Source organism: Sapajus apella, unplaced genomic scaffold (genome assembly GCF_009761245.1).
Source record: "Sapajus apella isolate SASKATOON/1434 unplaced genomic scaffold, GSC_monkey_1.0 scaffold20, whole genome shotgun sequence".
In the NCBI taxonomy this organism is placed as follows: domain Eukaryota; kingdom Metazoa; phylum Chordata; class Mammalia; order Primates; family Cebidae; genus Sapajus; species Sapajus apella.
In genome coordinates, this window is record NW_022436960.1 from 15,692,490 (window position 1) to 15,719,754 (window position 27,265).

A 27,265-nucleotide genomic window follows, 5' to 3' on the forward strand; every position below is an offset into this window, starting at 1 on the left:
TATTAAAAGAAAGGGTGGCAGCCTCTTATTTATTGCAGCTGTATTTACAATAGCTAAGATATGGAATTAACCTAGATGTCCAACAGTAGATGAATGGATAAAGAAAATGTGGTAAATATACATGATAGAATACTATTCAGTCATAGAAAGATTGAAATCCTGTCATCCGTGGCAACATGGTTGGCACTGGAGGACATTATGTTAAGTAAAATAAGCCATACACAACAAGTTAAATATTGCATATTCTCACTCATGTGGGAAGCTAAGAATAGTTGATAACACAGAAGTAAAAAGCAGAAAAGAAAATATTAGAGACTGGAAAGGATAGAGATAAAGGAAGGATAGGGAGAGATTTGTTAAAGGATACAAAATTCCAGCTCAATAGAAGGAACAAGTTCTAGTACTCCATACCAGCAGTCCCCAACCTTTTTGGCATAAGGGACCAGTTTCATGGAAGACAGTTTTTCCATGGACCCAGGGGCGAGGTGGGGGAATGGTGAGGATGATTCAAGTGCTCTACATTTATTGTGCACTTTATTTCTGTTATTATAGCATTGTAATATATAATAAAATATTTATACAACTCACTATAATGTAGAATCAGTGAGAGCCCTGAGCTTGTTTTCCTGCAACTAGACAGTCCCATCTGGGGGTGATGGGAGACAAGGACAGATCATCAGGCATGAGATTTTCATAAGGAATGCACAACTCAGATCCCTCACATGAGCAGTTCACATCCGATGCTACTGCTGATCAGACAGGTGTGCAGTTCAGGCAGTAATGCAAGCAGTGGGAAGTGGCTGTAAATACAGAGGAAGCTCCATTTGCTTGCCTGCTGCTCATCTCCTGCTATGCGGCCCTGTGTGAGTCAGTGGCCCCAGGGTTGTAGACCCACATTCTGTACCACTGTAGGATAACTATAGTTATCAATAATATAGTTTCAAGTGGTTAGAAGGAGGATATTGAACATTCCCAACACAAAGAAATGGCAAATCTTTGAAGATGGATATATACACTGACCTGATCACTATACATATGTATGGGAACACCATTATGTACTTCATGGGTATGTATAATTATGATTTGTCAAATAAAATTTAAAAAAGAAAATCTGTCACAAACCATATTAGCAGCTACTATATATATAGCTCATGCCCTATTCCTGTATATGCCCTTAGTCTCCCCCATTTTTTTTTTTTAAATTTTGATATGGAATTTTGTTCTTGCTGCCCAGGCTAGAGTGCAATGATGTGATCTCAGCTCACTGCAACCTCCACCTTCCAGGTTCTAGCAATTCTGCCTCAACCACCCAAGTAGCTGGGATTACAGGAATGCGCCACCATGCTTGGCTAATTTTGTATTTTAGTAGAGATGGGATTTCTCCATGTTGGTCAGTCTGGTCTTGAACTCCCGACCTCAGATGATCTGCCCACCTCGGACTCCCAAAGTGCTGGGATTACAGGCATGAGCCACCACGCCTGGCCCTTAGTCCCCTTTTAAGTAGTGACAAACACTGTAAAGGGGAACAACATTTGGAGCCTCAAAACTTAATAGAATCTAGAAATAATTACAACATGTCAAGATAGCTTTTAGAAGTATTTCATGTAGTTTGAATCATGAAAAATCCTTTTCATGATATATTTATATAGAGCTTATGCTTTGTGTAGCTATAAGTTACAATAACATTTCATCTTTTTCTTAAAATTCCTCAATAGAAATTTAATTTGCTCGGTATCAAATTAGATTTTGTCATTGAGTTTTTGAACCACAAAAACCTTTTATATACTCTAAAGATGCTAGATTATAGAGGTGCAATTTCAGGAGGAGTCCTATGCTTTGATTCTGAGGAAGCATTCTGCCGGCTGTCTCTGTGGAGTAAACAAAAAAGTGAAGGTAGATGTTTATATTGTGTAATATAAAACTTGCCTATTTTCTGATCCTGAAAAGAACCTCTCTTGCTCCAGGAAGCTTTGTGAGGTTTTTAAGCTAGTGACTTTTAAAATCTTCACCAAGAATCTTAGAGTGCCAAACCCAGCTTGTTCTTTTCCTACCCTGAGTTCTTTGTAGCAGGCAGGTAATTTGTGCCTTTGAGAATGAGGTTGTGAAGTGTCCACTGTGAGCTGGAGAATCATTGTGTACCTGCTCCTAAGGCACTCAGCATCTTCTTCCTGGAACCCCCTGTGATTTCAAGCCTGCTGAACACACCTTTGGCATTGCCCTTGCTACCCAGTATCACATTTTAATGATCTATTTCTGAGTTTGTCATGGCCACCAGACTTTGAGTTCTTTAGCAGAAGTGCCTGGGTCTGATGCTTTCCTGGGAGTTGACACCATTCCTGGAGATTAACAGGTCCCTCTTCAACACTGGTGTAGGGCAACAGCCTGGTGTTTAACCTTACGGAGTAAACCTGAGAGACAGTACAGAGCACATATCCCAGCAATATTCAACCCAAGGACGAGGGAGCCGTACTGTTTACAAACCAGCTTCCATCAGCTGGGAATTACCTCCCCGTCTTTCTGTTTTGTGGTGTATATAGGCAGAGCTGCTTCTGGTGGCCAGAGAGAGCCCTCAGGTGAAACCAGGCAGGTGCTCAGGGCTGATAGAAGTCGGACACTGTGAACTGTAGTGTAAGGGTGCAGGACTGCAGCTAAGTTACCGGCCTCAAATGCTGTATCTATCCTAGCTACCCTACACTGGCTACGCCAACCAAACCCTAATTTTCATGCCTTAAAATCTGTTGAAACCCTGAACCCTTCTTACATCTTGCTTCTTATAAGGTCTCCTCTGACTCAGGCCTGGGTACTTTCTGTGTCCTGATGGCCATAGCAGCAACATCTGCAGCAGGGATGTGAGTGGTCATTCATGCCATGCCTGTGTGGTCCCATGCAGGAGATGCAAGGATAAGTTTATTCATTCACACACTGTGCCAGGCCTGAGCTACAGGGTATGAAAGACTGCTGGCATTTGGCCTATCAGAACTCATGGTCTAAAGGGGAAGACAGATACTTCCCAAAGAATCATAGCCCTAAAGATAACAATTGTATGCAAATTGTGAGCGACTCATGAAGCCAAATGAATGGTGTCATGAAAGAATATAAGAGGGATGAGAAAGTGGTTTGGAGAAATTTTTCAGAGGTAGTGGAAAATTATGAGAATTTCCCAGAAATCATTCAAAGAAGCCAAAAGGTAGAAAGAGTTTAGTACACTAGTGGAGTTGAAAATATTTCTTGCTTATTAATACATTTATATAGCAGGAAATAAAATATAGTAAAGCATAAAGAAGAAAATACACATCCCAATGAAATGGGAGAGTTTCCTGACTGCCCCTAGCAGGACATGCAACAGAAGTGTGGCTCATCTTTTTGGCCACTGTATGCACTCAAACCCCTTATGTGATGGGAGCATGCAGATAGGCAGGTGCAGGAGCTGGGGCAGCATCCAGGGGTGGTGTCTGCAATTCCTGAAGCCTAAATGAGTGTGTGTTAGTGTGCCCTTTTACCCTTGCCATCCATGGATGGCTTAAGTGTTAGGCAGTTCAGTGGACCCTCTGTCTTTTTGCAAGGGCAGAGGGCCAGTGTGATAGCTTTCTTTATCCTGAGCTCTTGTCCAGTGTCCAGGAAAAAATCAGGTCACACATGGACTTGAAGGATGAATGCTGGGGTTTTATTGAGTGGTGGAGGTGGCTCTCAGTGAAATGGATGGGGAGCTGAAAAGTGGATGGAGTGGGAAGATGATCTTTCCCTTGGAGTTGGGCTGTCCAACAGCTAATCTCCTCTCTGACCACTTCCAGCTGAACTCTCAGCGTTCAGCTCCTTCTCTTCCTTCTGCCATGTCATTCTGCCGCTCTTCTGCTCTTCAGTTCATCTCTTCCTCATCTGCTTCTGAAGCCTGGGGTCTGGAGTTTATATGGGTGCAGGATAGGGGGGTGTGGTGGGTCTGAAGTCAACCTTTGGGTGTGAAACAGCAATGCCTGTTCCCATTTAGGGCTGTGAGTTTCCAGGCTTGAGGGTGGGGCCTTTGCTGGGGAACCACCATCTTCTACCTAGTATTTCCCTGTCTCCTGTTCATATCACCACCAGGGGTAGGGGGAAAGAGATGTCCATTGACATTTCTCTCTCCTTGTTCTCACAACATCCACACGTACACACTCATGTACATGTGCACACACACATATACACACACATGTACACACACACAAAGCAATGTTAGTACAACTTCCCAAGCTGCTTCTTTGGAAGTGTCCAGCACTGAGAAAGACGTGAAATTGGCTATTGCTTCAGAGGGATAAGAGCAGCATTTTTTAGTAAAAAGGAACTCATTTTTCAAACTTTCCAAGATAGATTTCTAAGGCCTCTCTGGGTTTATTTTCTCATGTCAGACTGAACAGCTTTGACTGTAGCAGCTTTAACTTAATTCATTTTACTGAAGCTTTTTTAAAAAGAGTGGTTCAGAGCATGGAGTCATTATGGTGACTAGGGATTACATGTTGACCTCTGTCCTGCAGGAGCCAGCCATCTCCAAGCATCCAGGAATCAGTTATTTTGCCTTCAAGTCTAATTCCTGAGGGGTAAATGCTGTCAACCTCTCTGTGGATTGAAGCAGGGAAATGCAGTGTTAGCCTCAGCAATTGCCTGCTGTCCATGGCAATGGAAATAGAAAAGAGGAAGCTGAATTTCCTAAAGCTGAGTCACTTTTAGACTTGATCCAGTGTACTGGCTAATTAATATCAACTCAATAGACATTTATTGGGCATCTGTTATGTATGTTATAAAACATTGAGTATATAAAACCAAACAAAAATTACCAGCAATAATAGAAGCAATACTAACAGCTAATATCTTTCCATCAAGGCCTTACTAAATTCCAGGGATCTAAGTTCTTTACAATGTATTTTCATAACTCACGGGCAGGCACTATTTTTGCACCACTGTGCAGCTGAGGAAATTGAGGCTCTGAAAGGTTAAGCAACTTGTCCACTGTCATGTAGCTGCTAAGTTCCAAAGTAAATATTAGAACCATGTGGTCTGAGGCCTCTCCTAATGCTCAAGTTACAGATGTCAAAAAGCTTGGGCTTTCATGAGGAAGATAACCAAAAAGGAAATTCCTAATAAAATGAGTATTTATTGAGTATTTCCTATGTGCCAAGCACCAATCTGAGTATTTTATGTGTTTGACTGTTCTCAATCCTCACAATCACTCTTTGAAAAGGGGACTGTTATCTTTTTTTTTTTCCCCATTTATTTATTTTATTGCATTTTAGGTTTGGGGGTACATGTGAAGAACATGCAAAATTGTTGCATAGGAACACACATAGCAGTGTGATTTGCTGCCTTCCTCCCCATCACCTACATCTGGCATTTCTCCCCTTGCTATCTCTCCCCAGCTTCCCACCCCCCACCGTCCCTCCCCTATTTCCCCCCAACTGCCCCCAGTGTGTAGTGCTCCCCTCCCTGTGTCCATGTGTTCTCATTGTTCAACACCCGCCTATGAGTGAGAACATGCGGTGTTTGATCTTCTGCTCTTCTGTCAGTTTGCTGAGAATGATGGTTTCCAGGTTCATCCATGTCCCTACAAAGGACCCAAACTCATTGTTTTTGATGGCTGCATAATATTCCATGGTGTATATGTGCCACATTTTCCCTATCCAGTCTATCGTCGATGGGCATTGGGGTTGGTTCCAGGTCTTTGCTATTGTAAACAGTGCTGCAATGAACATTCGTGTACACGTGTCCTTATAGTAGAACGATTTGTAATCCTTTGGATATATACCCAGTAATGGGATTGCTGGGTCAAATGGAATTTCTATTTCTATGTCCTTGAGGAATCGCCACACTGTCTTCCACAATGGTTGAACTAATTTACACTCCCACCAACAGTGTAAAAGTGTTCCTATTTCTCCACATCCTCCCCAGCATCTGTTGTCTCCAGATTTTTTAATGATCGCCATTCTAACCAGCGTGAGATGGTATCTCAATGTAGTTTTGATTTGCATTTCTCTAATGACCAGTGATGATGAGCATTTTTTCATATGTTTGTTGGCCTCACGTATGTCTTCTTTTGTGAAGTGTCTGTTCATATCCTTTGCCCAATTTTGAATGGGCTTGTTAGTTTTTTTCTTGTAAATCTGCTTTAGTTCTTTGTAAATTTTGGATATCAGCCCTTTGTCAGATGGGTAAACTGCAAAATTTTTTTCCCATTCTGTTGGTTGCCGATTCACTCTAATCATTGTTTCTTTTGCTGTGCAGAAGCTGTGGAGTTTGATTAGGTCCCATTTGTCTATTTTGGCTTTTGTTGTCAATGCTTTTGGTGTTTTGGTCATGAAGTCCTTGCCTACACCTACGTCCTGAATGGTTTTGCCTAGATTTTCTTCTAGGGTTTTTATGGTGTTAGGTCTTATGTTTAAGTCTTTAATCCATCTGGAGTTAATTTTAGTGTAAGGTGTCAGGAAGGGGTCCAGTTTCTGCTTTCTGCACATGGCTAGCCAGCTTTCCCAACACCATTTATTGAACAGGGAATCCTTTCCCCATTGCTTGTTTTTGTCTGGTTTGTCAAAGATCAGATGGTTGTAGATATGTTGTGTTGCCTCTGAGACCTCTGTTCTGTTCTATTGGTCTATATCTCTGTTTTGGTACCAGTACCATGCTGTTTTGATTACTGTAGCCTTGTAGTATAGTTTGAAGTCTGGTAGTTGATGCCCCCCGCTTTGTTCTTTTTGCTTAGAATTGACTTGGCTATGCGGGCTCTCTTTTGGTTCCATATGAAGTTTAAGGTGTTTTTTTCCAGTTCTGTGAAGAAGGTCATTGGTAGCTTGCTGGGGATAGCATTGAATCTGTAAATTACTTTGGGCAGTATGGCCATTTTCACGATATTGATTCTTCCTAACCATGAACATGGAATGTTTCTCCATCTGTTTGTGTCCTCTCTTATTTCGTTGAGCAGTGGCTTGTAGTTCTCCTTGAAGAGGTCCTTTACATTCCTTGTTAGTTGTATTCCTAGGTATTTTATTCTCTTTGTGGCAATTGTGAATGGAAGTTTGTTCTTGATTTGGCTCTCTTTAAGTCTGTTATTGGTGTATAGGAAAGCATGTGATTTTTGCACATTGATTTTGTATCCTGAGACTTTGCTGAACTTGCTTATCAGCTTCAGGAGGTTTGGGGCTGAGACAATGGGGTCTTCTAGATATACAATCATGTCGTCTGCAAATAGAGACAATTTGACTTCCTCCTTTCCTATTTGAATGCCCTTTATTTCTTTTTCTTGCCTGATTGCTCTGGCTAGAACTTCTAATACTATATTGAATAGCAGTGGTGAGAGAGGGCATCCTTGTCTGGTGCCACATTTCAAAGGGAATGCTTCCAGTTTTTGCCCATTCAGTATGATATTGGCTGTTGGTTTGTCATAAATAGCTTTTATTATTTTGAGATACGTTCCATTGATACCTAGCTTTTTGAGTGTTTTTAGCATAAAGGGCTGTTGAATTTTGTCAAAGGCCTTCTCTGCATCAATTGAGATAATCATGTGGTTTTTGTCTTTGGTTCTGTTTATGTGGTGAATTACGTTTATAGACTTGCGTATGTTGAACCAGCCTTGCATCCCCGGGATGAAGCCTACTTGATCATGGTGGATAAGCTTTTTGATGTGCTGTTGCAATCGGCTTGTCAGTATTTTATTGAAGATTTTTGCATCTATGTTCATCATGGATATTGGCCTGTAGTTTTCTTTACTTCTTGAGTCTCTGCCGGGTTTTGGAATCAGGATGATGTTGGTGTCATAAAATGATTTGGGAAGAATTCCCTCTTTTTGTATTGTTTGGAATAGTTTCAGAAGAAATGGTACCAGCTCCTTTTTGTATGTCTGGTAGAATTCAGCTGTGAACCCATCTGGACCTGGGCTTTTTTTGGGTGGTAAGCTCTTCATTGCTGCCTCAACTTCAGACTTTGTTATGGGTCTGTTCAGGGTTTCGGCTTCTTCCTGGTTTAGGCTTGGCAGGAGGCAAGTGTCCAGGAATTTATCCATTTCTTCCAGGTTTATTAGTTTGTGTGCGTAGAGTTGTTTGTAATAATCTCTGATGATGGTTTGAATTTCTGTGGAATCTGGTGATATCCCCTTTATCGTTTTTTATTGCATCAATTTGGTTATTCTCTCTTTTCTTTTTTATTAATCTGGCTAGTGGTCTATTTTGTTGATCTTTTCAAAAAACCAGCTCCTGGATTTATTGATTTTTTGAAGGGTTTTTTGTGTCTCTATCTCCTTCAGTTCTGCTCTGATCTTAGCTATTTCTTGTCTTCTGCTAGACTTTGAGTTTTTTTGATCTTGCTCCTCTAGCTCTTTCAGTTTTGACGATAGGGTGTCAATTTTTGATCTCTCCTTGCTTCTCATGTGGGCACTTATTGCTATATATTTTCCTCTAGAGACTGCTTTAAATGTGTCCCAGAGATTCTGGTATGTTGTCTCTTCATTCTCGGTTTCGAAGAACATCTTTATTTCTGCCTTCATTTCATTGTTTATCCAGTCAACATTCAAGAGCAAGTTGTTCAGTTTCCATGAAGCTGTGCGGTTCTGAGTTAGTTTTTGTATTCTGAGTTCTAACTTGATTGCACTGTGGTCTGAGAGACTGTTTATTATGATTTCCGTTCTTTTGCATTTGCTGAGGAGTGATTTACTCCCAATTATGTGGTCAATTTTAGTGTAGGTGTGATGTGGTGCTGAGAAGAATGTATATTCTGTGGATTTGGGGTGGAGAGTTCTGTAAATGTCTATTAGGTTTGCTTGGTCCAGGTCTGAGTTCAAGTCCTGGATATCCTTGTTAATTTTCTGTCTGGTTGATCTGTCTAATGTTGACAATGGGGTGTTAAAGTCTCCCACTATAATTGTGTGGGAGTCTATGTCTCTTTGTAAGTCATTAAGAACTTGCCTTATGTATCTGGGTGCTCCTGTATTGGGTGCATATATATTTAGGATCGTTAGCTCTTCTTGTTGCATTGATCCTTTTACCATTATGTAATGTCCCTGTTTGTCTCTTATGATCTTTGTTGTTTTAAAGTCTAATTTATCAGAGATGAGAATTGCAACTCCTGCTTTTTTTTGCTCTCCATTTGCTTGGTAAATCTTCCTCCATCCCTTTATTTTGAGCCTTTGTGTATCCTTGCATGTGAGATGGGTTTCCTGGATACAGCACACCGATGGGTTTTGTCTTTTGATCCAATTTGCCAGTCTGTGTCTTTTGATTGGGGCATTTAGTCCATTTACATTTAGGGTTAATATTGTTATGTGTGAATTTGATACTGCCATTTTGGTGCTAGCTGGCTGTTTTGCCCTTTAGTTGAGCTGGTACTTGTTGTTCCTTTATATGTGTAGAGCCTCTTTCAGGAGCTCTTGTAGAGCTGGCCTGGTGGTGACGAAATCTCTGAGTACTTGCATGTTCCCAAAGGATTTTATTTTTCCTTCACTTATGAAGCTTAGTTTGGCTGGATAGGAGATTCTGGGTTGAAAGTTCTTTTCTTTAAGGATGTTGAATATTGGCCCCCATTCTCTTCTGGCTTGTAGGGTTTCTGCTGAGAGATCTGCTGTGAGTCTGATGGGCTTCCCTTTATGGGTAACCCGACCTTTCTCTCTGGCTGCCCTTAGTATTTTCTCCTTCATTTCGACCCTGGTGAATCTGACGATTATGTGCCTTGGGGTTGCTCTTCTTGACGAATATCTTTGTGGTGTTCTCTGTATTTCCTGGACTTGAATGTTTGCCTGCCTTGCTAGGTTGGGGAAGTTTTCCTGGATAATATCCTGAAGAGTATTTTCCAGCTCGGATTCATTCTCTTTGTCGCATTCGGGTACGCCTATCAAACGTAGATTAGGTCTTTTCACATAGTCCCACATTTCTTGGAGACTTTGTTCATTCCTTTTTACCCTTTTTTCTCCAGTCTTGCCTTCCCGTTTTATTTCATTAAGTTGATCTTCGACCTCTGATATCCTTTCTTCTTCTTGGTCCATTCGGCTGTTGATACTTGTGCATGCTTCACGAAGTTCTCGTGTTGCGTTTTTCAGCTCCATCAATTCACTTATGTTCCTTTCTATTTTGTCCATTCTTGTTAGCATTTCGTCAAATCTTTTTTCAAGGTTCTTAGTTTCTTTGCATTTGGTTAGAACATGTTCTTTAAGTTCACAGAAGTTTCTTACTACCCACCTTCTGAAGTCTGATTCTGACATTTCATCTCACTCGTTCTCCATCCAACCTTGTTCCCTTGCTGGTGAGGAGTTGTGATCCCTTTTAGGAGGAGAGGTGTTCTGGTTTCGGGTGTTTTCATCCTTTTTTCGCTGGTTTCTTCCCATCTTTAAGGATTTATCCACCTGTCGACTTTGTAGTTGCTGGCTTTCAGATTGGGTCTCAAATCTTTCAGATTGACGTTCTGTTTGTTGATGATGAGGTTATTTCTGTTTCTTGGTTTCCTTCTGACGGTCTGGCCCCTCTGCTGTAGGTCTGCTGAGGTTCACTCCAGGCCCTGCTTGCCTGGGGTTCACCTGCAGCAGCTGCTGAACAGCAAGGGTTGTTACCAGTTTTCTTCTTCTGCTATCTTTGTCCCAGAAGGATACCCGCCTAGTGTCAATCTGATCTCTCTTTTATGAGGTGTCTTTTTGGATATATAGGCGTCAGGGAGCTGCTTGAGGAGACGGTCTCTTCTTTATAGGAGCTCAAATGGTGAGCTGCGAGCTCTGTTGTTGTTCATTCAGAGCTGCTGGGCAGGTACTTTTAGGTCTGCTGCAGCAGAACTCATAAACTGCTTTTTGTTCCCAGGTGCTCTGTCCCAGGGATTTAGGGCTTTATTTATGAGTTTCCGTTATGCTGCTGCCTTCTTTTTTTTTTTTTTTTTTTTTTCTCCTTCAGACCTGCCCAGCCCAGCAAGGAGGCAGCCTAGTCACTGTCGGCCTATAGCAGCTTTGCTGAGCTGCTGTGGGCTCCGCCCCGCTGACAAGTGAACTTCCCTGCAGTCCTGTTTATATGGGTGTAGTTAGAACTGCTTTGGCGATGGTGGCCCGCCTCTGTTGGGGCAGAGTCTCTGCTGTGGCGGGTTGCCTTGGCAACGGCGGGCTGCCTCGGTAATGGCGGACGCCCCTCCCCCACAGAGCTGGACCGTCCTGGGTTCAGCTGCACTTGCTGTGAAACTCTCAATCCAGAGTTTCTGATTGCTGTTCTTTTGTGGGGGTGGGGCCAGCCGAGCCTGATCGCCTGGCTCCCTGCCTCAGAGCCTTTTTTAAGTTGGTGTTCCAGTCGCCTGTTGAAGAGGCGCCGGGGTCTGTTTGTTTTCCCCTGCGGCCACTCACTGCGCTGGCTTAAACAGCGGCACTGAGGTTTGTGGCGCTTTTTTTTCTTTTTTTTGCCCTGGAATCTACTGTCCTGGTTCTCTGCTCAGTCCCCTTTTTGAACCAGCGTATGGGCGACTTCCCGTGGCTCCAATCGCCAGCCAAAAGGGCCCCCGGACCGGTGTATTTTGTACGGAGAACCGCGGCTCCGGGGCGCTGACAAAGCCGCCGCGCGGGGCAGAGCAGCGGCGCTGGCCACAACAGCCGCGCTGGCGAGCGTGGAGCACCTCTGCCCGGGAATTTCCTAGTCTGTGGGCAATAAAAACGCGGCATCCACTCACCCTCTGCGCTTTCACTGGGAGCTGCAATCCTGAGCTGTTCCTAAACGGCCATCTTGGATCGTCCCCCCACGTATTATATCGGGACTGTTATCTTTATCTCAATTTACAGATGGGAAAATTGAGGTACCAAGCAGTTTTTCACACAGCTGGTAGAGGACAGAGTCAATATGTCACAGTCTAGCCCAATAGCCTGTACTCTTGACCTTTTCTCTCTGTCTCATCTCATTCCTGATTTGGGGTAGTATGGACACAAAATGCTGTGATCACAAAGGAAATTTGTCAGAAATAGCTTGGGTAAGGGGAGGGCAGGGAGGAGTCAGAGAAAGTAAGAGAGGAAGCTCTAGCTGCACTCTGCAGGTCAGGCAGTGAGGGTCCAGGTGGTATGTCAGCGAGGGGAGGAGCCCATGAGAGGACTTGGAGACAAGAGGGAGCCTGGTGAGTTTGGTAGAACTGCAAGTGATTCAGACTTTCTCTAGCACAAGGCAGAATTGGGGAGTGAAAAAAAAAATGAGGTGGAATGCCTAGGCCAGGGTGTGAAGGTCCTTGTAGTCCATATGAAGGAGTTTAGATCTTGCACTGGTAATGAGGAGCTCTGGAAGGATTTTAAGCAGAGCAATAACAGGGTCAGATCGATGTTTGAGAAAGATCACTCTGTCTTGCGGGATAAGACTGAAGTTCATGAGTGTGGAGTAGGCTAGGGCAACTGCACAGAAGAGATAGTAATTTGCAGACTAGGGTGGGAACAAGGAGGCTTAAAAATAAGTGAAGAGATCCCACAATATTTGGAGCTAACTCAAAAGGAAATGTAATTAGAGGTATATGGGATGACAGAAAAAAAAGGGTGAAGGAGAACCCCCAAACTTTTGGCTTGAGCAAGTGGGTAGAAGTTGGGCTGTTCGCTGAAGCAGGGACTGAAGCAGATTTAAGGCTTTAGAAGGACATGTTCTGTTGAGGATGAGTGGAGTGTTTGTGGCTGTGGGAGAACCTCACGGGTGTCTAAGGCATGAGTCTGGAACTCAGGAGAACTCTCCAGACTTGTATAAGAATTGAGGGAGAGTGAGCTTACTTACAAGTGATTTTTCAGACTTTGAAGTACATGAAGGTGTCCGTTCTTGGGTTATGGGATCACATTAAAACTGCTGAACTCATATCTGAATCTCAGAAATAAGTTCACCAAATATTATAGTTCATTTTCTTTGGAAGACATTCAACGATATTCTACATCAGCCTAGCCCTTTGCAGTTTTCCAGGGCTTTCATATATGTTACCTCATTAGAAAAATGTCTCGTTGGGAACAAAGATGATGAGGGCTCATCTCTAAAAATAAGAACGGTATCTTCATCATCTATAGAACCTGTCAAATTGCTAGTTAGCCAGGGGCAAGGCCAGAATGGGCGCAGTGCTGCTCAGATATGAATCCTTTTGGACTCGTGTTGGGGTCTGTCTGGTAGGTTCTGACTAGTGCTGGTGGTGGTGGTGGGGTTCGCCATTTCTAATATACCCCGCTGATGTCACTGCTGTTGATCAGGACACACTTTCAGTATCAACAACCCAGAATATGGAGATTTCCTGTCTTTGCTCAGCATTCATTTTACTAATCCACATTGAATCGTAATCTAAAACTAAGAGTATACAAGATAAGGTAAAGCATTTAATGCTAGGACCTCAAGTGACAGAAGTTTTTAGATCTTAGAAGTAGAGTTTTATAACCCTGGGATCCAACTTCTTTTACAGAAATGGCTCTGAAACTTTGTGATCCCCCAAATTCATATGTTGAAATCCTTACCCTGGATAGGATGATATTAGGAGATGGGGTCTTTGGAGAGCAGATAGGTCATAAGAGAGAAGCCCTTATGAATGGGATGCTACCTTGAAAAAGAAGCCCCAGAGTGAACCCTGGCCCCTTCCGCCTTGTGAGGTTATAGTGAGAAGATGGTCCTTACCAGACACTCAGTCTTCAGGGAGCTTGATCTTGAATTTCCTAGATTCTAGAACTGTGAAAAATAAATTTCTGTTGTTTATAAATCACCCAGTCTATGGTATTATGGCATATTGGGTTGGTGCAAAAATAATTGTAGTTTTGCCATTACTATCAATGGCAACAACCACAATTACTTTTGCACTGACCTAATAGCTGTCAAAGGGTCTAAGCCGGGAACTGACTTGCTCAGATAATAGGACAGGACTCCTGATTCCCTGGCTTATAATCCAGTGCTTTCTACACCAAACGTTTTCTGCTTTGCTAATTTAGAGACATACGGGGTTCAACAGGATTCAACAGACTTGGGGGTTTAAATGCCGATTCTTAATCCTGAAGTTTGTCCAGCTGAATACAATCTGGGATTCAACTGCCCCTGGGTCAGTTTTGAGCGAGAAAGCAAAGTTTGCATCAAGTGTATTTCATAAACTAAAATGGGAAAGGACAGAGGCAAGAAGCATGATTTTTGGTGTTAAAACCAAACAGACATTAAACCAAGTCCTTGTCCCTGGTTCTGACAGAAAGGCTTGAATCCCTGCTGGCCACTGATTTTGTTACCTGCAACCCACCGCCTCTGAGTTACAGAGTTATACCCTCAAAGCCTAATTACGCTGGCTGGGATGTGCCTTTTGTGGCCAGCTAAGGTATCATTTTTCATGCGATGATCTTTACTTTCATATTTAAATCCAGGTTTCTTTAATTTAAATTTTGCTGAAAACAGCCATATTGCTTCAAGTGTAAATGAAGGTAGATGGACATTAATGGTGTCAGTTCACAGCTGTTCTTAAGTTAAATAATTACTGCTCACTCCTGGATCTCTGTTTCAAATGCCTGCAATATTCAATTAGGAGCACAAAGCACTTTCTTCATCATTGTTATGAGGATCAGGCTCAGACTGAAGAACTTGCATGTGGTATGAGGCATCCAAACAGGACAGGGACTCGGTTGTTGAAACAGAGCCAGTTAATGTTTGAGAGGAGTGCGGAAACTCTGCTGCTTTTTCAAATTTATTACATTTCCTTAAAAGCAGCTAAATTAATGCCACATTAATTACTGGTGGGTATGCACCCTGCAGCATATGTTGCTATTAATTGTTTCCATTATCACAAAATAAACATCTCTTTATAAAAACAAATGATACTTCATTTTAATATGTGGCTTGGAACACCCTCCTCCACAGCTGCTGCTGCTTCTGTTTTGGTGCCTTTTGTATAAAGAGCCACCTGTTACAATAGACATTTTATTTATTATTATTTGAAAAAAAAAAGAAAAGAAAAGAGAAGCCTTTAGAAAACAGAACCCCACTTCCTTAAAACATAAGAATCATGAAAAATGAAACTCCAGAGGAAATTTGCATTTTTTCCATCAGAAGTTCTCAGCAGGAATGTGACCATCACACCTTTACTCTAAGCTCTGGTCCCTTAATCTAGATTTGTTCACCTGATTTTTCAATCTTGAAGGATTTAATTCTAATAGAAACCTCTTCATGTCACCAATGAAAACACTGAAAGCAGGTGGTGTTGGCTCAGGGGAACTGATGTCCCCTGATGCTTTAATAGATTCTATTTGTTCCCTGGCATTTGGCTTTTTGAGTGTATGAGCCTACGGGTTTCATTGACAAGCTGCTCAACCTTGGGCAAATTACTCAATGGCCCTGACTCTCGATTTTCCTTCACTGTTTAAGGGAATGAAAAATTAATTCATTAAGTTTGATGTGAAGATTAAGTGAGTTAACACCAGTCTAATGCTTAAAATAGTGCTTGGAATTTTGTAAGTCCTCAAAACTGTTGACTACTATAATAGTAATTGCTGTTGTTATCCTTACTATCAGAGGAAGTAATGAACATTCTATATTCAATTCCAAAAGTGTTCGCTAAAGCTGTAAATTACTTCTCACTGCTAGCATGGATCCTCCTTCAGGGACCTGGCAGTGCCCTTTTTACACATGGTCCTCATTTTTTTTGGTATTTCGTGTTCATGAACAAAGAAATAGAATCATAAATTAAACTATTTTAGTTTGAATAGCAAAGGGGGCACCATATATAGCAGTAACTAAACCACAGAGATTGAAATTGCCAGATATTACTAGGAAGATTTTATAACTGGCCATTTTACTGCCTCTTTAAACAAAAAGAAAGAAAAAATTACCTTAGCATTTTTAGACTGGTCACAAATGACTAGGGACTTAATTCTGAATCATATTTAACCATGATGCCATTCATTCATTCATTCACTCATTCACTTCGGAATTCCTGTGTCGGGGGAGAACTTTGTAGTGTCTGGTGGTGGTTATCAGAGTGGGTAGTAGTTGCACAATCAATGTTAAATGTGAGGAATAAAAGAAGACAGGATTATAGTCCTTCATCTTGCAAAACTCGAGACTTGGCTAAAATCCAAAGGTCTAGTGCTTAATACAAACTGAGTACTTAGGTAGCCATGGGCTACAAAGAACATCCCTGGTACAGCTTGTTTCACAGAGGCTTTCTGGAGGGGTGCTCCTTCTGCAAGCCTTCCTTGGTCTCTGCAAGGAAAGGGCAGTGGAGGCACCACTGAATGAGTGTTGCACTTCTGTCTTTAGTGTCACGCCATATATGCACAGGTTTGTATTTTGCTTGCTTATCATTCCCCTGGTTTCATAGCTTCTGTGAGATGTTTATGATCACTCATGAAAATGAAATGTTTCAAAATGCTGACATATATATCCTCCTGGAGAGCTACAATTCATTTTGCTGATTAAACCTTGACATATACATTCTTCTGGAGATATACAATGCATTTTGCCTATTAAAGGTTATTTAATGCAACTATTTAATAAATATATCATTCTAATTTTGTTTGTAATTATTTTGATATGGAGCTCTTTTTTTAAAAAAAAAATTAAGTTCTGGGATACATGTGCAGGACATGCAGGTTTTTTACATAGGTATACGTATGGTGGCTTGCACATATCAACCCATCAACTAGGTGTTAAGCCCTGCATGCATTAGCTATTTATCCTGATGGTCTCCCTCCCCCTGCCCCCTCGACAGACCCAGTGTGTGTTGTTTCCCTCCCTGTGTGCATGTGTTCTCACTGTTCAGCTGGTATGGAGCTCTTTTCAGTAAAACACCTCGACATCTCCCAAGACCTAGTGCTCTGCACTGAGCCAGCTTGAAGCTTGATGGTCATCATCTTGTGGAATCTAGACCAATCATAAAAGGATAAAAAGTAGGAGGAGAATCATCCCTTTCTCTTCATATCTCTGTGATCAGGCCTCCTCCTGCCCCCTTTATTCAGCATTCCTAATTAATTAAGGATCGTAACTCAGATTTTCATCTGACTCTGTCACTTAAAAGTTAGGTGATCTTGGGCAAGCTATTTACCCTTTCTCAACTTAAGTTTTCTCATCTACGAAATGAAGACAAACATATTCATCTTCTAGATAGTCTGTGGGTCTTACAGTCCAAGTAAGACAGAGAATGTGAAAGCATTTGGATTTTGAGGAATGATGCAGGTATATAAGAACTACTCATTTTAGTTTATCTTAAACCTTGAGTCTATTTATATTCTTAGCAGGTGCTTCCTTGTGGAACTAATAATCTTTTTAAAAATCATTTCTGCGATGCAAAGGATATTTCCCTTCAGTTGTTCTAAAAGTTTTCTCAGATTCCAAGAAGTGCCTCTGAGGATGATAAAGCTGGGGTCCATGATTTCAGCCTGCAGCAGGGCCAGTGTCTCCTCTCAGCATTGTGCTGTTTGGTACCTTGGGGATCCTGGATGTTTCTCAGACTGACTCATCCACTTGCATTAGGGAGTTCCCAGGGCATGATTTGTTTTGTCTCTCTTCCAGACCCAAGACTAGTCTCCTTTCATTCCAGCTTCCATCTTATCCTGGGATGTAGGTCTAATGGTAATAGTAGATTTACTAGCCACACATTAGTTATTGACATCTCCTCCAGGAATTACTGTTAATCACACATTGGATGCAAACACTTCATCCTCCCCTTTTCTCATAAGGAAACAAGAAATTGCCACACATATTTTAAAAAGGAAAAGAACTTAGCAAACAATGCCCAGTAAACAGTGATATGAATTGAGGTGTTAAGCATATTTATTATTCAAATTACTCACTCTGAGTGTACTAAATGGTTAGTACACATCAAGCACCGGGCTAAGTGAAGATACAGAAATGGACTAGAAACAGATTATTTCTCTTAGGTGGCATTCTGTGTTCCTGACTGCCTTCCCTAGACATACTTAAATTCTGGCAACCTTAGAAGTACTGCTACTGGCATTGGTAAAGGGGATCAGAATATGACACTCAAAATGTGCCACTCTGGCATAAGATTATTCTAAGCTGAAAGCAATTGACAAGAAATAGATGTAAGGAAAACTGTGCCTTGTCCCTGTTTGCCTAAAATCAGGAAATCAATTGGTAAATGTTTTGTTTCTCTACCAAGAAAGAAAGATGTTAGTCACTGGGGACAATTATACATCCTTATCAGCCCAGAGATGGCACCAGAGAAATCTACAGAATAAACTTGGCTAAGTAGCTTTATTTTCTATTCATTCCTCCATATACTTACCTTCCACAATTTGTTGCTGTAAAAACTCAGTTTTCTTCCTGTCTTGTCACATTTATTTTCTTTTGTTAAGATGGTATATAACTCCCAGTTCTAAGGACCCCTTTTAGTTTCTTATCTCTGAGCATTTTCATGTGCTAATGTGATGCACTTGTTGTTACTAATAAACTTCTGTTTGTTTTTCTCTTGCTAATCTGTCTGATAATGGTTGAATGTACACTCCTTCTAAATCTCATGTTGAAATGTGATGCCTAAGGTTGGGGATGGGGCCTGGTGGGAGCTGTTTGTGTCATGTAGGCAAATCCCTCATGAATGGCTTGGTAATGAGTGAGCTCTCACTCTGTGAGTTCATGTGAGAGCTGGTTGTTAAAAAGAGCCTGACATCTCTCTTGCTCCCTCTATTGCCATGTGACACACCTGCTCCAACTTCACCTTCTGCAGTGATTAAATCCTTCTGGGCCTCACCAGAAACCAACTGTATGCTGGTGCTCTGCTTGCACATCCTGCAGAACTGCGATCCAGATAAACCTCTTTCCTTTATCAGTTTCCCAGCCTCGAGTGTTGATAGTAGTGCAGACTAACACGTTATCTTCTGTCAATCTAATTTGTAGGGCCCTAGCCAATGAATCTAAGATGAGTGGAAGGAAATAAAAATATATATTTTTCTCCCCTACACTGTTTAGGGAGCTGTGGGGAACATTCTATACCTGAACAAGGTTTGCCCTAGTTGGTATCCATGGTTTCCAACCTGGAGGTCTTCAAGAACAGTCTTATGGCTCCAAAATTCTTAGGCTAACAATGCAAATATGCATTGCATGGTCATAAAGGATATGCTTAAATATATTCTATATTTTTATAGACAAAATATTGAAAAATTACAGGATCTATGTGGGACATTTTAATCATAAAGGGTTCTAGGTAGTTAAAAAGTTAGAAGATACTGTTTCAATGCTAAAATTGCATGGATGTTTCTGGGAATTAAGAATAGAAAACTTCTGAATATTTTTTAAAGAGCCTAAAATTTTATTGGCTACAGTTTTCCTACCTTAAAAAAAATTAAAAATTTTAGAGGAATGTCTAAAAGATACTAAGCATTCTTAATCAGCATGATCTTCATAGACTTGCTTATCTCTGGAGCTAAAACTTTCACCCACCCCAAAAACATCTGAAGCTCCCTAAACATCCCTAGCTGTTCCTTGGTCCTGTGCATATGTATGTGCTGTCTTCTCTGCCTGAAATACCCTCTCAACCTGACTCAGACTCTTAATTGTTCTTAGTATTCCAGCTCAGACTTCACTTCTGTTTCTTCTCAGGCAAATTAATCAGGCAGACTTTTGATGCTTTGTGGATATGGCTGCTTTCTATAATAGAGTGTGAATTTTGCAGGGCAGAATCTCCAGCCCCCAGAGCAATACCTGGCCCAGAGTAGGTGCCCCAAAGTGTTTATTGAATAAAGTTGTAATAAATCATCCAGCGCTCTTGTAGAGATTTTAAAATAGGAAGAAAAGGAGCAAATATTGATTTTTAGTTCCAAGGTTAGTCATATCATTAATGTCTGCTATTTCTATTACACAAAGAAAATGTCAAAACAGAATAATCACATTGTGATGACTAAATCGTGGGGTAATAATATTGTACTTGGGGGATTTAGAAGTTAGGAACAAAGAGGGTTGTGTACTGATGAGGAAATGACTTCCAGCACTTAGCTTTGTTTTTTTTTTTTTTCTTTTTTTTTCCTTTCAAGGTAATGGTGAAAGACTCCTTCCGTAAGGCACTTAAAATGACATGAAGAGTTGAGAAGCTTCTCAAAATTTGATGTGCATCTAAATCACCGGGGGAATCTTGTCAAAGTGCATATTTTAGTAGATCTGGGGTGGGGCTTGAGAATTTGCATTTCTAACATGCTCCCAGGTGATGTCTATACTGCTGAATCGAGGAGCACTCTAAAGATAATAAGAATCCTGCATGGATTAAAGTATTGGCTCAACTCAGTAACAAAGCTATAATAATTTTAATCCCAAAGAGTCACTCAATTCAATATACAGCAATCACACACATTTAATCTTAGGCTTTTTGCCTTTCTACTTTGTGATTCAGATATCACGATTAATTTTTCCCCTCTATAAGTGATCTTGTACATGATTAAATATAAATTGGTTGCTAGGAGCAACAGTAAATGAGACTGTACAGTGGGAATAGCTGGAGTATTTAGCTGTTAGGTAGTCAACTGAGAGGAATAGAAAAGTGACTTATTAGCTAGCTTTATTCCTATTTGTCATATGACTTTTAATAATAACAGGATATCAATTAAGTACTAGATATCTTCCTTCACATTAAATGTGTTAATTGACACTACATTGCTTAATCATTCTTGGTATAAACTAATTAGATAGCTGCAGATGTTTCTTTTTTTTTTTTTTTTTAGGTGAAAAAAGAATTGGTTCCCAACTGATAGCAATGAATGTGAGCTCTAAAATTTCCTATTCTGGGTAATAAACTTCTGTTTCATGTCCTATCCTGTGGGACTAGGAAGCTATAAAACACAAAACACAGACATAAGAGAATGTTACACATTTGGTTGTTAGTTTCAGGATCAAAATGATGAATATAAAATAGATCTTACTATCTGGAAAATAGTAACAATAATAATAGTGGAAAGTGTAAAATTTAAAAATACAGCGGATCAAAACTATGGATAGATCAGTGAGGAAACACAAAGGCATAGATTTCATTGGGATCTAAAATTCATATGTGGCTTTTGAATATCCATTCATTTAGGAGGAATTTAAGGTAGACAGTTTGGGTAGAAATTCAAGTGACTTGTGTTCAAAATGCATTAACTGGCAAGAACGTGTGTGTGCATGTGTGTGCACATGCATGTGAGCTCACATATGACTATGTTTTATTTTTAATAGAATGGCTATTTGGGAAGGCAAAGATGAAGTCACGATGAAGTTCATTGTGAGGCCAAAACCCCTTGCTCTCACTGCAATCTTCCAAGCCACCTCTTGGTACTGCCATAAGCAGGAAATGAACAAAGATTTCATTTCCCTATATATATAAAAAATGCGCTGTGGTCTATAAAGCACCACCCAAATTACAGTTTGCATTTTTTTTTGTATTAGAATTGGAAGAAAAGAAAGTGTAAATGAAAGTGAATGCAATCTGAATCTGTGCTGAATCCATTTTTATAGAATTGCAAGTGAAGTTTTAAACATCCATAAGAATGTAATTATGCTTCCATTGCTTAATGTATGGACTCAAATTCTGACTTAATTATTCTGCAGCTAAATTTATGTCATTTATGTAGTAAATCTTGGCAATTGCTCTCACAACTATCATTGGAAATGTAATTAACTTGGGTTAGATAAGTTTTACAGTGAGAACTAAATGCAGTGTAATACCAAGGCATTATTTAAAAGGCAAAGGCCAAATACATCTTCTTTCTAAACTTTCTTGTTTGTTTGCAATTTCTTTTTTTCAGTGTAAATGCCGAAGCTTGTTTTTTCAGCTTCACATTTCTGTCTGTTAATTGAAAGCTTCTCTATTTCTTTCTTTTTCTTTTTAAAGGAAAGAGTTCCACTCTTTGTATTACATCTTTCACTAAGAATACAGCTTATTTTTGAGCAAGGCTTTCTGTATACAAGGCTTTTTTTCTGTTTGATTGTTTTCAGAGCCAACTTTTCTTTGTTTTACCCTAGTTAAGTATTGTATTGCTTTCTCTTTTTTTAATTAGCAACTAAGCCTTCTCTACAAAAAAATCATTCTGTTGACCTTAGGAACTACATTTTTATGAGTTGTTAAGAAATAATATTAATTATATAATGACTAGTTAAATAATAATTAAGGAAAAGAGATAAAACAGAAACGATTTCTAGATCCTATGCCCATGTTCAGTTCTTTTTCACACTGCTATGAAGAACTGCCTGAGACTGGGTAATTTGTAAAGAAAAGAGGTTTAATTGACTCACAGTTCCACATGTCTGGAGAGGCCTCAGGAGGCCTCAAGAAACTTATAATCATGGCAGAAGGGGAAGCAGGCATGTCTTACATGGTGGCAGGAGAAAGAGAAGTGCACCAAGAGGAAGAACCCCACACTTACCAGACAACCAAATCTCATGACAATTAACTATCATGAGAATAGTGGGGGGAAACTGCCCCCATGATCCAATCACCTCCCACTAGGTTCCTCCCCTTGACACCTGGGAATTACAAATCAGATAACAATTCAAAATGAGATTTGAGTGGGGGTGGGGTGACACAGAGCCAAACCATATCATTCACTGTTTATTTTAAGTTTATTGAAAATATATTTAGCAATAAATGTCTTAGTCTGCTTGGGCTTTTATAACAGATAAACATAGCCTGGGTGGCTTAAGGACAGAATTTACTGCTTACAGTTCTGGAGGCTGGAAGACCATGGTCAAGGTGTCAGCAGGGTAGGCCTCATTTTGTGGTGTGTTCTCATGGCTTGTAGGTAACCATCTTACTTTGTGCTCACATGGCCTCTTCCTTGTGCACACACTGAGATGGACAGAAATCTCTCTCTTCCTCTCCCACTTTTAATAAGAACAGTAATCCCATCACAAGGGCCCCACCATTATGATCTTATCTAAACCCAGTTAAATCCCAAAGGCCTTATCTCTAAATATTATCAACATACAATTTTTTTGTGGGGGATAAAATTTTATCTATAGTGGAAAATAATTTTATTCCTACAGGTTTGAAATTTGGATAAATAAAACTATCACAATATGAAAGTCTTCAGAATCAACATGGAATTACTTGTGTCAAACACTAATGGAAAAATAAACTAAAAAACCAAGAGATGGCTGGGAGTGTTCGTTCATGCCTGTAATCCGAGCACTTTGGGAGGCCAAGGCAGGTGGATTATGAGGTCAGGAGATCAAGTCCTTCCTGGCCAACATGGTGAAACCTTGTCTCTACTAAAAATACACATAGAAAATTAGCTGGGCCTGGTGGCACATGCCTGTAGTTCACTTACTCGGGAGGCTGAGGCTGGAAGAATCACCTGAATGCTGGAGGTGGAGGTTGCAATGAGCCGAGATCATGCCACTGCACTCCAGCCTGGTGACAGAGTGAGACTCTATCTCAATTAAAAAAAAAAAAAAAGCTTCTCTTTTCCTCAACCTCTTTGGATATGCCTTATATGATTTGGCTATGTCTCCACCCAAGTCTTATCTTGAATTGTAATTCCAGCAACTCCCACATCATGTGGGAGGAACCCCATTGGAGTTGATTGAATTATGGGGGCGGGTCATTCCATGAGAGTGAATGATTCTCATGAGATCTGATGGTTTTAAAGGGGAGTTTCCCTGCACAATCTCTTGTCTGTCATTATGTGAGATATGGCTTTCACCTTCTGCCATGACTGTGAGGCCCCCCCAGAAACATGGAACCATAAGTCCAATGACCCTTTTCCTTTTTTAAATTGACCAGTTTCAGGTATGTCTTTATCAACAGTGTAAAAATGGACTAATACCATAAATTGGTACCAGAAGTAGGACATGAAAAGATATATGAAAATGTGGAAGTGACTTTGGAACTGTGTAACAGGCAGAGGTTGGAAAAGTTTGGAGGGCTCAGAAGACAGAAAAATGCAGGAAAGATTGGAACTTCTTAGAGAATTGTTGAGTGGATTTGAACAAACTTGACCATAGTGATATGAACAATAAGGTCCAGGCTGAGGTGATCTCAAATGTAGATGAGAACTTGTTGGGAACTAGAGCAAAGCTGACTCTTGTTATGTTTTAGCAAAGAGACAGGCAGCATTTTGCTCCCTGCCTTAGATATTTGTGGAACTTTGAACTTGAGAGAGGTGATTTAGGGTATCTGGTGGAAGAAATTTCTAAGCAGCGAAGCATTGAAGGGGTGACTTGGGTGTTGTTAAAGGCATTCAGTTTCAAAAGAGAAACAGAAAATAGTATTTGGAAAATTTGCCTCCTGACAATGCAATACAAAAGAAAATCCTATTTTGTGAGGAGAAATTCAAGCCAGCTGCAGAAGTTTACATAAGTAACAAGGAGCCCAATGTTAATCACCAAGACAATGAGGAAAATATCTTGAGGGAATGTCAGAGAACTTTGCGGCAGCCTTTCCCATCATAGACCGGGGGACCTAGGAGGAAAAGTGGTTTCCTGGGCTGGGTCTTGGGTCTCTGTGCTGTGTGCAGCCTAGGGACTTGGTGCCCTGGGTCCCAGATGCTCTATCTATCACTGAAAGAGGCCAACATAGAGCTTGGGTCATGGCTTCAGAGGGTGCAAGCCTCAAGCTTTAGCAGCTTCCACATGATGTTGAGCCTGGGAGTGACCAGAAGTCAAGAATTGAGCTTTGGAAACCTCCTCCTAGATTTCAGATGATGTATAGAAATGCCTGGATATCCAGGCAGAAGTTTGCTGTAGGAGTGATGTCCTCATGGAGAACCTCTGCTAGGGCAGTGCAGAAGGGAAATGTGGGATTACAGCCCCCACGCAAAGTCCCTACTGGACCACCACCTAGTGGAGCTGTGAGAAGAGGGCCACCACTCCCCAGACCCCAGAATGGTAGATCCATTGATAGATTGTACCGTGCATGTGCCCAGAAAAGCTGAAGACACTCAATGCCAGCCCATGAAGGCAGCTGGGAGGGAGGCTGTACCCTGCAAAGCCACAGGGGCAGAGCTGCCCAAGACCATTGGAACCTACCTCTTGCATCAGCATGATCTGGATGTGAGACATGGAGTTGAGGGAGATCATGATGGAGCTTTAAGATTTGACTGCCCCACTGGATTTTGGGCTTACCTGGGGCTTTTAGCCCCTTTGTTTTGGCCACTCTCTTCTATTTGGAATAGTCATACTTACCCAATGCCTGTACCCCCATTGTATCTAGGAAGTAACTAATTTGCTTTCGATTGTACAGGTTCATAGGCAGAAGGGACTTGCCTTGTCTCAGATGAGATGTTGAACTGTGGACTTCTGAGTTAATGTTGAAATGAATTAAGAGTTTGCAGGACTGTTGGAAAGGCATGATTGATTTAGAAATGTGAGGACATGAGATTTGGGAGGAATGAGGAGTGGAATAATATGGTTTGGATATGTTCCCACCCAAATCTCATCTTGAATTATAACTCCCATAATTCCCATGTGTTGTGGGAGGAACCCAGTGGAAGGTGATTGCATTATGGGGGTAGATCTTTCCTGCGTTGTTTTCTTTACTGTGAATGAGTCTCATGAGATCTGATGGTTTTAAAAACGGGAGTTTCTCTGCACAAGCTCTTTTATCTATTGCCAGTGAGATGTGCCTTTCACCTTCCATCATGATTTTGAAAATTCCCCAGCCACATGGAACTGTAAGTCCAATAAACCTCTTTCTTTTTTAAATTGCCTAGTCTCAGATATTTGTTTATCAGCAGCATGAAAACAGACTAATGCAATGCCAAGGTCCCCATAAGCCTGCATATCCTGGGTTTGCAAAACCCTTGCACATCCCCAAATAAACTTAAGATCCTTGGAGCATCTCTCCTTGTTTGTTACTTAGGTTGACAACAGCAAAATTCTATAATGTAATATTTGGTTATTATAAGTTAATTCTCCTCTTTCTTGTTCAGTTGGAGAGTGATATTTCACCTTTTAAAGATGATAAAATTTCATATGACTACTTTTTTTGGAAGCTGAGATTTGTCTCCATGTTTGTTCCACTCACTTTTCATACACTTAGTGTTATACTAACATAAATTTCTTACATTAACCTGCCATTTAATTAGTATTTATTTATTGTGTTAGGCTTTCTTCCAGATAGTATCTCATATGTATGCATGAATACAAATAAAAGGAAACCATATATATGTGTGTGTATATATATATATATGTGTGTATATATGTATATGTATATATATGTATATGTATATGTGTATATATGTATATGTATATATATGTATATATACATGTGTATATATATACATATACATATATACATATACATATATATATATGAATTCTGGGAAGATTGTAGACAAAATATGACATATAAAACAATAAAGCTTTTAGAAAATATCAGAGTCAAATATATTATGACCCTGGGGTACATAAACATTTGTCACAATTTCAACAAATCATCTAAAAAACCAATAAGCTGCAAAAAGAAATATTTGAATGGTCAATAAACATAAAAGTACTCTCAAAATCATTTTTCATAGAAGAAATAAAAATCAAAATCACAATTAGATATATCACTGCACAGCAAATAAGATAGCTAAATTGAAAATTCTGATAATGGTAAGTGTTGGCAGATGTATAGAGAAACTGAAATTCTCATACATGACTGGTGTGAGTATAAATTGGTCCTGATAACTTTGGGCAACCTTTTGGTGGTATATACTGAAGCTTTCTACTTTCATTTTCACAGCTATATTCTGGATCCTATGCCCTATGATCCAGAAATTTTACATATAGGACTATGTCTACAGAAATGCATAATACGTTCAGAAAAAGATCATGATCACTCATAATAACAGTCTTTGCTATAACTAAAAACTGAAAAAACCCTCAAATGTTTATCTATATTAGAATATATAAATAAATTGTAGTATATTCAAGCAGTAGAGAAGCCTACATAGCAATGACTACAACAGTTCTACAAACGATTGCGAAAAACAACTTAGATGACTATTTCAAACATAAGGGAAAGACGCCATATATATTTTTGAATTCCATTTACAGAGCTCAAATATGTATAGACAAAGCCCCATTTTGGTGTTAAAATCAACAGAGTGTCACCTTCAGAGTGGTGGGTAGGAATAGTGAGAACATGAGAAGGGACCATTAGATGTCTTCTGGTTTGTGGTCAATGTTCAACAAAAGCCTTCTAAAAATGACAGATGAATAGGTAAACAACCAATATACATACTTCCCAATTTACAAATTAGTTCTATAGGTATTAGGCAACTTGATACACAGCACAGCACAGTATTAGATCTGCCAACATAATAGTTAAGAGGGATGGCACACATGTTAAATTTCGTTCAGATTTTAAGGTGTTTCCTAACTACTAATTAATCAATGAATGTTTATTTAGTTATCACTGTAATTAA

At 40.2% G+C, this 27,265-nt stretch overlaps 1 long non-coding RNA gene across 1 annotated transcript; it reads left to right on the forward strand.

Annotated features, from left to right (window-relative positions):
• The first annotated feature begins 419 nt into the window (after positions 1 to 419).
• On the forward strand, positions 420 to 23,254 carry LOC116557688. Its single transcript, XR_004271652.1, has 3 exons — positions 420 to 863; positions 10,985 to 10,988; positions 23,245 to 23,254. It is a non-coding gene; the product is annotated as an uncharacterized LOC116557688 (long non-coding RNA).
• The last annotated feature ends 4,011 nt before the right edge of the window (positions 23,255 to 27,265 follow it).